Genomic DNA, 9,596 nt, shown 5'->3' with positions numbered 1-9,596 from the left:
CCTTCCTCTTGCCCAATGTAATGGTTGCTCTCGCCCCTAAAGCACTCTGTGAAAGCCCAGTGCAGTATCACCATTGCATCTCTCCCTCAGTTTCCCCAAATGAGGGTTTTAATAAGTCCACTGAGGCATGTATCTTGAACAGAACTCCTTCAGGGAGTTAGTTTATTCAACACCAAAGGCACAACATCCCATGAATAGGCCTACCCCTTACCATCTCTAGCCTGAGGGAGGCAGGGCTGAGTCAACCTTAGGCTTCAAACCTCCTGTTACATCCAAGATCCCTTCCTTCATGACTCATAACCCTCTTTTGGAGTCAGGGGGCCTCTTGGCTCTAGCAAGGGAAGAATCCCTCTTCTTAGGTCACAGGTCCCCTCACAGAGGCTATACGACAAGGACCCTTCTCTCAGGACAGTGTATAATTTCTCTAATCTAGAACTTCTGCTGTTGCCTTGTGGAGTCTTTCATGGGAGCCCAACTTTCTGATGCCCAACTTCTAGCCATTTTATAAAGAAAAGATGGACAACATCCAGTACATGATCTCGTATTCCCTTTCTCTCTGTCACCCTAACATTCTCCCCATCCTTCACCCTCTCTACTCCAGCAAGCATCTGGTGCTGATGTTTCTGCATACTTTCCAGCTCTAACCCCACTACTTGTCCCCTTGACCAAATCCCTTCCCCCTCCATCTCCTCTCTCTCTCTCTGTGTGTGATGTGTTTTCTGGCTTCTTTCCCTCTCTGAAGTAAAACAGACCACTGACTTCTGATCTTAAAACACAAAACCTCCCTTGCCAACTACCACCCTCACTTTCTTCTTCTCTACATGTCCAAGTGCTTGAGCATACCATCACCTTCCACTGCCTTAACTTCCTGATTCCTTGTAATCTGGCTTCTTCCCCCTCCACTGTACTGCAGAAAAGGAAAATGGCTCTAGGGCTGTGTCATAAATATAAAGGGAAGGGTAACCACCTTTCTGTATACAGAGCTATAAAATCCCTCCTGGCCAGAGGCAAAACCCTTTCACCTGTAAAGGGTTAAGAAGCTAAGGTAACCTAGCTGGCACCTGACCCAAAATGACCAATGAGAGGACAAGATACTTTCAAATCTGGAGGCAGGGGGGAACAAAGGGTTTTTCTGTCTGTGTGATGCTTTTGCTGGGAACAGATCAGGAAGGCAGCCTCAGAACTTCTGTTAAGTTAGTAAGTAATCTAGCTAGAAATGTGTTAGATTTCCTTTTGTTTAATGGCTGGTAAAATAAGCTGTGCTGGAGGGAATGTATATTCATGTTTTGTGTCTTTTTGTAACTTAAGGTTTTGCCTAGAGGGATTCTCTATGTTTTGAATCTGATTACCCTGTAAGGTATTTACCATCCTGATTTTACAGAGGTGATTCTTTTACCTTTTCTTTAATTAAAATTCTTCTTCTAAGAACCTGATTGATTTTTCATTGTTCTTAAGATCCAAGGGCTTGGGTCTGTGTTCACCTGTACAAATTGGTGAGGATTTTTATCAAGCCTTCCCTAGGAAAGGGGGTGTAGGGCTTGGAGGGATATTTTGGGGGAAGACGTCTCCAAGTGGGCTCTTTCCCTGTTGTTTGTTTAACATGCTTGGTGGTGGCAGCATAGGGTTCAAGGACAAGGCAAAGTTTGTACCTTAGGAAAGTTTTAACCTAAGCTGGTAAGAATAAGCTTAGGGGGTCTTTCATGCAGGTCCCCACATCTGTACCCTAGAGTTCAGAGTGGGGAAGGAACCTTGACAGGCTGTGTCTGTGCTAGACAACTGAATATCTGGTAACTGAAAAGGTGGAATAACACTGGTGTAACTACCAACAGTACAGTGCGTTCAGACAAAGCCATCCTCTTTTGGGTGCAGCTTTACCACATGTTCACTTTTATACTGCTGTTGCACCACCACTTGGGTACTTCTTCCAGACACCCTGGGTCTTTTCTCTGAAGCAGCACCTACTGGGAGAGTTTTTAAGGCATTTAGGTTGAGTGTGAGAAGAGGTTGACTTCCCTAGGAAACGTCATATGTCTCCAGGTGCTGGTGTCCTTTCCTAGACCTTTTTTTCAAAATGAAGGTCAGGCTGACTGCTCAGATCTTGCTCCTATCTCATCAAGAAAGATCTCTACTGAAGCTCCAGAAAGGCAGGTGCAAGGCCTTTAAGAAGGCTGCCCTGAAAAGGTACCGGGTGTTCTGGCAGTAGTTGAGAGAGCCAGAAGCTGAGGCCAATAGCCAACAGATTTTTAGCTGCAGTGCTTAAGAATATTCTCCACCAGGCACCCATCATACACAGTGTCACTGAATGTCTTCTATGCTTTATTAATTTATCAGGGCGGAGGGAGCTAACCATTCTTGGAGTTTATTGGTTCTTTATAGGACAGCTCAACCCTAAATCAGTCCACTGCAAAATGACTTACATATATAGAGTGACTCTCATCCCCTGGGATGCCAAAGTACTGTACTTTTCATTGGAAAATTATTAAGGATTCACTTCCATCAGCATTGAAATGCAGCTGTCTCTGGAGCACAATAAAGTAACTATAGCGCAGGTAAACTGGTAAAAACTTTGTCACAACATTTTAATAACTACTCATATACAAATTATAAGATATACCACTTCCTTGACATCTTTTATCTTATATTTCTCCATGTTAATAACACGAGTACATTAATATTAATATGGAACTGGACTGTTTCTACAGCATGTAATATTAGGGATGCTAATAGTAGCTATTCATCTAGGGGGATTGGGTTGAAAATCAGAAAAATGGTGATGAAACATCTTACGAAATTACTTGGAGTTTTGTTCTGCGGGAGTTTATGGCTCCCATGCAAAAAGGGCTACCAAATAAATGAGGTTCGTAGTTTTAAGAAGGTAGTTATGCTTGATGGTAAGTGATGCTCATTGCCAGAACTCGTAAAATATTTTCTTGATAAAGTGACCAAGAACAGAGAGTGAATATTGTTTTGTATGGTGTTGATCAAGCAAAGCGTTGATTCTTCCTACAGTGATTTTTATGCATTACAGATTAATGGTGTGAAAAGTTCAGCAATGAATCTTTGGGAATAATAAATAGGTGTTATCTGCATTGCTGATAATGATCTGATGAAAAAAATAAATCTATTTAATAGTCACATTTGAGTCCAGCAGTTCATAAGAGAAGCAACTAGGGGGGTAAGGCAGAGGCAGTTAACTTCTTTTTAAAACTAAGCTATTTTATTTTGTTTTCTAATAAAGTGTTTTGAAAAAATTAGGGCAGATTTCCTTGGGACATCACGAAGTGTCTCCAGGGGGCACAGAGCTGGCATAACTGGCTCCTGTGCCACCTTCCCCACAGCCCCCAGTTCCAGGATTGAGGAATAGGAGGAATGGCCAAAATGAACTGTATTCTCACTATGCACACCTGGTACAGTTTCCTGGAGACTTCTGCCTGCTGGCATACTTTAGAGAAGCTCAAAGTCTCTTCTTACCCACAGTGGGGCTAAGTGTGTAGTCTGACAGCTATAATTGACAAACACAGTGAAGGAAAGAACTGGGCCCATTAACTCTCTCCATTTACCTTGATATTTCCGCATAACTTGTACCCTTATTGATGTATCCTTGTTTCTTTAAAGGAAGTTGCTCACCAGTGTACTACGATTAGGACACACATTCCGGGGGAACTTTCCACAGAAAAGGCAAACCTTTGCCACTGAATGAGTATCTGGCTTTTCATCTGAAAGCCTACATACTTGAAATATTAACTTCAGTAGTTTAATTGCAAGAGTGTAGGGGGAATTCAAAAATAAGACTGTTTGCCAATACCATTCCAAAGAGATACTTCCCTGACCCCAGCACAATTAAAATTGTTTCAATTTATTTTTGAGCAGGGATTAATAATGGTCCAGCTCCAACAATGCTTTGCAGAACAGGATGGCAAGCAATGAGAAAATACAAAGTTGTTCTTGGAGAAAAAGATTTCCCCTTTAAATATTCCTCAGGTTAGACTTTCCCTTCAGACTCCTAGTTAAGAGGGAGAATTAAAAAACAAAAACCAGACAAAAGAGACATTGTGCTCCTGAGACAGCTCTTTCCACCATCTCCCGACAGTGTCTATGCTGTAGCTGACCGCCTTTGCAGGACGTTTAGACATGCTAGCTCCTAAATGAAACCCAAAAGGCCATACCTGAAAATACAGGTTTCCTTTGTCCTGAAGCTTCTGTGACCATCAAGCATTTCTTCTATGGTGCCGCCTCCTTTCTTTCTAGGACTACAGTCTCTTGAATTGTGGTGACCTGCTAGGGTTTTTGGCCTCCTACTCATACTATGAAGGAAAGCAGGGCAAAGTCAGCTATTATCTATCCCTAGCAGTGACATTCTTTCCTCTTACAAGATTCCTGTTCCACTAATAAAGTTGGTAAAGAAAATGTTTTTTCTGTCTCCTCCGAAGAAGTCAGTACTGGCTGTAGGGCCTTCAATCACTTTCACCCAGTCTTTACAGTGTGGAGCTTTTTCAGTTCATTCAAGATGAGCAAGAGGTGTTACTAAATCTGACCTTATTATGACTGGCTCCTTTTATTCCCCTATTCCTAGCTATCAGAAATTCTCAGATTAACTGTGGTTCCAAACATCCCCTGCCGGTATCCTTCCCAGTGTTTTATCAGTTTCCATTGATACTACACTGACAGGAGTACAGTTAAAAAAAAAAACAACCAACCAAACAAAAGCCTTTCTATTAAAAAATGTTTCACATTTTGTTAGTTTAAAGGTTGTAGGAAACCATCTCTTGATATGAAGAATTTTGTCAACCTTTGGCAAACTGACCCTTTCGGGGGAAAATTGACAAGAAGTTTGCTATGAAGCAACTGAGAATCTCTGCCCCATAAATTTCCTTAAACTCAACCAATCTGGATTCAGATCTGGGTATTCTACAGAAACTGTTTTGAGCTGAAGTGTTCGATGATCTTATGATGGATAAAGATCAATGTCCACGTTATTCATCAGCTGCCTTCAATACCACCGAGTATGAGGTTTTTTTGTAGATGAAGTCCCTCTTTGAAATGTATTCTTTCAGAGATATCCCTCAGGGTGCTGTGGGGCTGAGTCACTCATCTGTCATGAGGACCTCCACTTATAAAATGCCCCTGGGCTCTGTCTGGACATTCCTCCTGTTCAAAGAGTGCATGAGGGCTAGTGAAGAGACATGGATCACAGTGTCTTCTGTATGATAATAAACTACAGTTCTCTCTCTTCTTGTCTGACACAGCTGGTGCTGTGGAATGACTTATTCGGTGTCACTAGGGTTGGGGATTGGATTATACCAAACCCAGCCAAGATTAAGGTAATGTTAATGAGTTCCACCCAGATTACAGAGGCTACATCAGTACTCCATTTGAAGGAGAGTGCCTCCTGTTTTGCACATATTATTAAAAATGTGGGGCTCATGTTAGGTTCTCATTTGCTTCTGGATTACTCAGGCAGCAACTTGGGCCAAAAGTGCTTGTTCCCATCTGTCCATTCTGAAAAGAGGATGCTTTAGGATGGAGGCCTTGCTACAGTTATCCATGCCTTTGTCACCTCAAGGCTAGACTACTGTAATGAACTCTACATCATGGAACTTTGGGACCAACAAGAAACTTAAGTTGGTGCAGAATGTCTCTGCTTGATTTGTAAACAGTGCTTCATGCAGACAGCACATCACATCAGTGTACCATGGTCTCTACTGGCTTTTGTTTAGTTTCTGACTGGAATTTAAGGTGTTGGTTTTGACGTACACTTATAAATCCTAAATGGTTTAGCTCAGACCTGGTTAAGACAGGCACGGTTTTTCCCTCTGAGTGATACCACCAAAGATATAATGACCTATTGGTGTGTGGTTTAAAAGGGAGCAGATGATGTTGGGGCATATCCCAGGAGGGCTCCTTGATTCTGGAACTCTGTCCCCCCTTGGTTTAATAGAGCCTAGATTTACTGGGCTTTGATTTGTACTGGAAGACTCATGTACTTGCTCAGGATTTTGCTGAGAGGATAGGTTGAAGAACTGGGGTAACTCAATGTAGAGAGGTGTATCTGGGAGGTGAAGAATGTTATTTCTATTCTAGACATTTCTATGGATATTCATTGTACTTTCAGAATTTTATTTTCAATATTTACAGAGGCATCTCTAGCTATTTAATACTTTAAAGCAATTTAAATAAACAAAATGTATTATGAAGACTATCTATGTTGATGATCTACAGCATGCCATATACTGTTTTAAAATAACAGTCTAGCAGTTTGATGCTGTAATGTTTTAAAAATAATAATTCTTTTAATGCAGGAAGAAAAGAAGATGTTCCTGATATGCTGTATATTGCAGATGATACTTATTATGAATAAAGTCCATAAATAAATTATTTAAATTGGATGCATGAATAATTCAAGGTAGGTTAGTATAAATTATGCATTTCTACAATAGATATTTTAAAAATCTCAGTAGCCAGCTTATAGTTCTTTGCAGGCACATTATCATCCAAATTGGCAGCTCAGTTTAAAAAAAAAGAGCTTTAACTCAATAACAGTGCTGCTGATTTCAAAACAATAATTCTTTAAGAGATTTTAAAAATTACCAATAGAATATACATTGAATTTCATACACAATAGAGGAGGCAATTGTGCTCTATAGCATGACACACCCTAACTTTTGCATTAAAAAGTATCACATTCCAGTAGGATGAAGAATGGGACAACGGGCTACAGTTCTTCTGAAACAAAAAAATACAAGAACAAGCATCTGCCAATGTTGTGCCACGAGGAGCTGACTGTTCAAAGTTGCAAGGATAAAAGAAAACCAATACTGGAAATGGAAAAGGAGGAGAGCAACCAATGAAGAATATTCAAAATAAGCTACAGCTTGCAAATATAAAATAAAGTGTTGTGGTTTGTTTTTGTTTTTTTTAAAAGCAAACTAATCAATGTAAGCTAGAGGAATTAAAGGGAGTAAGAAGGGTATTTGTTTCTTTCCAAATATCGGGGGGAAAGTTGAAGGGGATGGAATTAATGATAACTCTTAATCCTGTTTAGGATAGATCTAAAGCCTGCTAAACTCAATGGAAGTCTTTGGATTAGACCTTTAAATCAAAATATAGAATGCTAAAAATTAGTATGGAAAGAAGATGCTGCTTAAAAGAAAGGCAGAAAGTGAATTTAATCTTCACAGCACCTTTAAAAAGTAGATAAGTGAGTATTATTGATTTAATTGTAGTTGTGCGTTCTCAAGTCCATTGTGGGCCCTTTGAATCATAGAGGAAAAACAGAAAATCTCACAAGAGACCACACAGAAAATTAGTGCCAGGTCTAGGTCTGGAATTTAGGAGTGCCCGCTTCCAAGTTCTGAACTCGATCTGTTAGGCCAAACTGTCAAAATATGAGCATTCCATGCTCATATTGAAAGGGAATTAGTATTTACCATGTTAAAATGATGAGCTTCATACAGTAGAAATGGGGAGATAAGACAGAAGGAAAAATTTGTTCCTGGTAGAAACTCTAGAAATTCTTTGCTATGTTTAACTTGAGTTACAAATTCACTTGTAACAATTAAACTGTAAGAATAGCTGTTTTTAGAACTACTCGAATGCAAGTTTTTTCCACAAATTTAACCTGTGCCACATCATGATGAATATGAGAAAAAATGAATCTCACACTAAAATGCAGTGAAGAGCAAATACAATGAAGAACATGAAATACACGTTATATAAATAAAGCTTAGTGATGTAGCAACTACCTACCCTTATCTGAATCAACTTTTTGGGAGACCTATCTCATAAGCAATTGAGGACCATTTACAACACTTAGAGGGAGCTGGTACTGGAACAACCAATAACCAGACTAAAACAATAAAAAACAATCTGTCCAATATGTACCTCTTCAATATAAAGGCTGTCTGCATGTGGCAATGGCACACCTTACTGCAGTTACGGCAAGTAAGAGAAAACAAGAACAAATACACACACCCAAACAGAGCTGGGTGGGAATGCTATACATTTGCACCAAAAAATTTAAATGAAATAGAAATATTTTTATTTTGTTGAAAATTCACAGAATTTTTCAGTTTTTCAATGAAACCACCATCATTTTTTTTGTTTTTCTCCTCTTTTCTCTCCATTTCCTCCTCTTTTTTTCCATTAGAAAAGGGAACTAAAGAAAGTAAGGGAGGGAATAAGGGTAAGAAAGAGAACATCAATTACTTTTCTGTTTTTCTCTGGAAAAAACCAAAACCAAAAACAGGAACATTTTGACCAAAGCAAAAAAAAATTATTGTAGTCCAAAAGCCATTTTCTTCATGAAAAAAAAATGTTGACAAGTTCTACATAGAAACAGAAGATTAGGACTGAGGACAACTGGTAACAACGTTCATGAAAATACAAGAAATTGATCATGGGGCACACATCTACCTAATTTGAATGGATGAATCCAGGTTAATAATAAACTTTACTTTTATACACTGTAGTGCCATCCATCTGAGAATCTTAAAGTCATTTACAAATACAATGAATTTAGCCTGACCCCAACACTTTGGGGTAAGTATTGTTGTCTCTAATGCCCTTTGGTACTGAGAAGTTAAATGACTTGGCCAAAGTCACACAAAGTCTGTGACAGAGCTGAGGATAAAACACAGAGCTGAGGATAAAACACAGAGCTGAGGATAAAACACAGAGCTCATGACTCCTTTTGCTGTGCGTGACCCACAGGATTTTGTTTCAACTCACTGTTCCAGAGGAAGTAGATAAACACCTTATCAATACAGCATCTGAGGAAACAGTAAGACTAGCTTATAAGAAAAGCAAAAAATACAAATATACAAATAAAATGTCAACCAAAGGTGGGGGGAGGAGATACTGAATCATTTTTGAAAAATGTCTAAGAGATGGGCCCAAAATAAAAACCATGTGTCTCCTTATTTCTGAACACTGGAAGTCTGAAAAGAAACGGTACTTGGTTACAAAATAACTCTTGATTTTGGCTTTGATTTAGCAGAGCAAAACCTAAACCTTTCCCCTTATTTTTCTCTCTCAGTCTTAAAGAATGGTAGTTTGAACTCTTGCTATATGCTAGGGGTTAGGATGAAATAGGAACAGTATTGGTTTTGCAAAACTGAAACGTCCTATAGTCTTGCCCACTTATAAATTACACTAACCTTTTTAACAGTTAAATGCTAGAGCTTACAACAGCATTACCATAGTGTTCCAGGTCCTTACTACAGAATACTATAGTATGTTTTTAAAAGGTCACTTCTTGAATTAACTTATTCTCAGGAGTATTGTAAGTATATTATGTCACTTTCTGGAAACCTGCATTCCTAACCATCATCCCATCATAATGGATGGAAGACAATTGATTATTATTAAGTTCATAAGGATACATTGCACTGTGAGATTGCTGGAGGAAGTCTGGTAGTCCAAACATCTATTTTCAAATATGTTTGCATAGACATTTACAAAACTGTTGCTGTCTGAATTTGCTATTTGCTGCCAGTAGCTTTACTTCAAAAAAAAAAAAAAAAGGCAATTTTTCAGACAATGAAACATAAATTCAGGTAAATTAATATCCTTCCGGGAGAAAACAGATAATTTCTTGT

At 39.0% G+C, this 9,596-nt stretch overlaps 1 long non-coding RNA gene across 1 annotated transcript; it reads left to right on the top strand.

The window, feature by feature from the left end:
- Positions 1–1,144: 1,144 nt before the first annotated feature.
- Positions 1,145–6,991, top strand: LOC122465399. Its single transcript, XR_006290211.1, has 3 exons — positions 1,145–1,197; positions 6,300–6,403; positions 6,689–6,991. It is a non-coding gene; the product is annotated as an uncharacterized LOC122465399 (long non-coding RNA).
- The last annotated feature ends 2,605 nt before the right edge of the window (positions 6,992–9,596 follow it).

The sequence above is a fragment of the Chelonia mydas genome, chromosome 4, assembly GCF_015237465.2.
Source record: "Chelonia mydas isolate rCheMyd1 chromosome 4, rCheMyd1.pri.v2, whole genome shotgun sequence".
NCBI classification, from domain to species: domain Eukaryota; kingdom Metazoa; phylum Chordata; order Testudines; family Cheloniidae; genus Chelonia; species Chelonia mydas.
The sequence above is the reverse complement of the archived record's forward strand: the minus strand, read 5'-3'. Positions and strand labels throughout refer to the sequence as shown.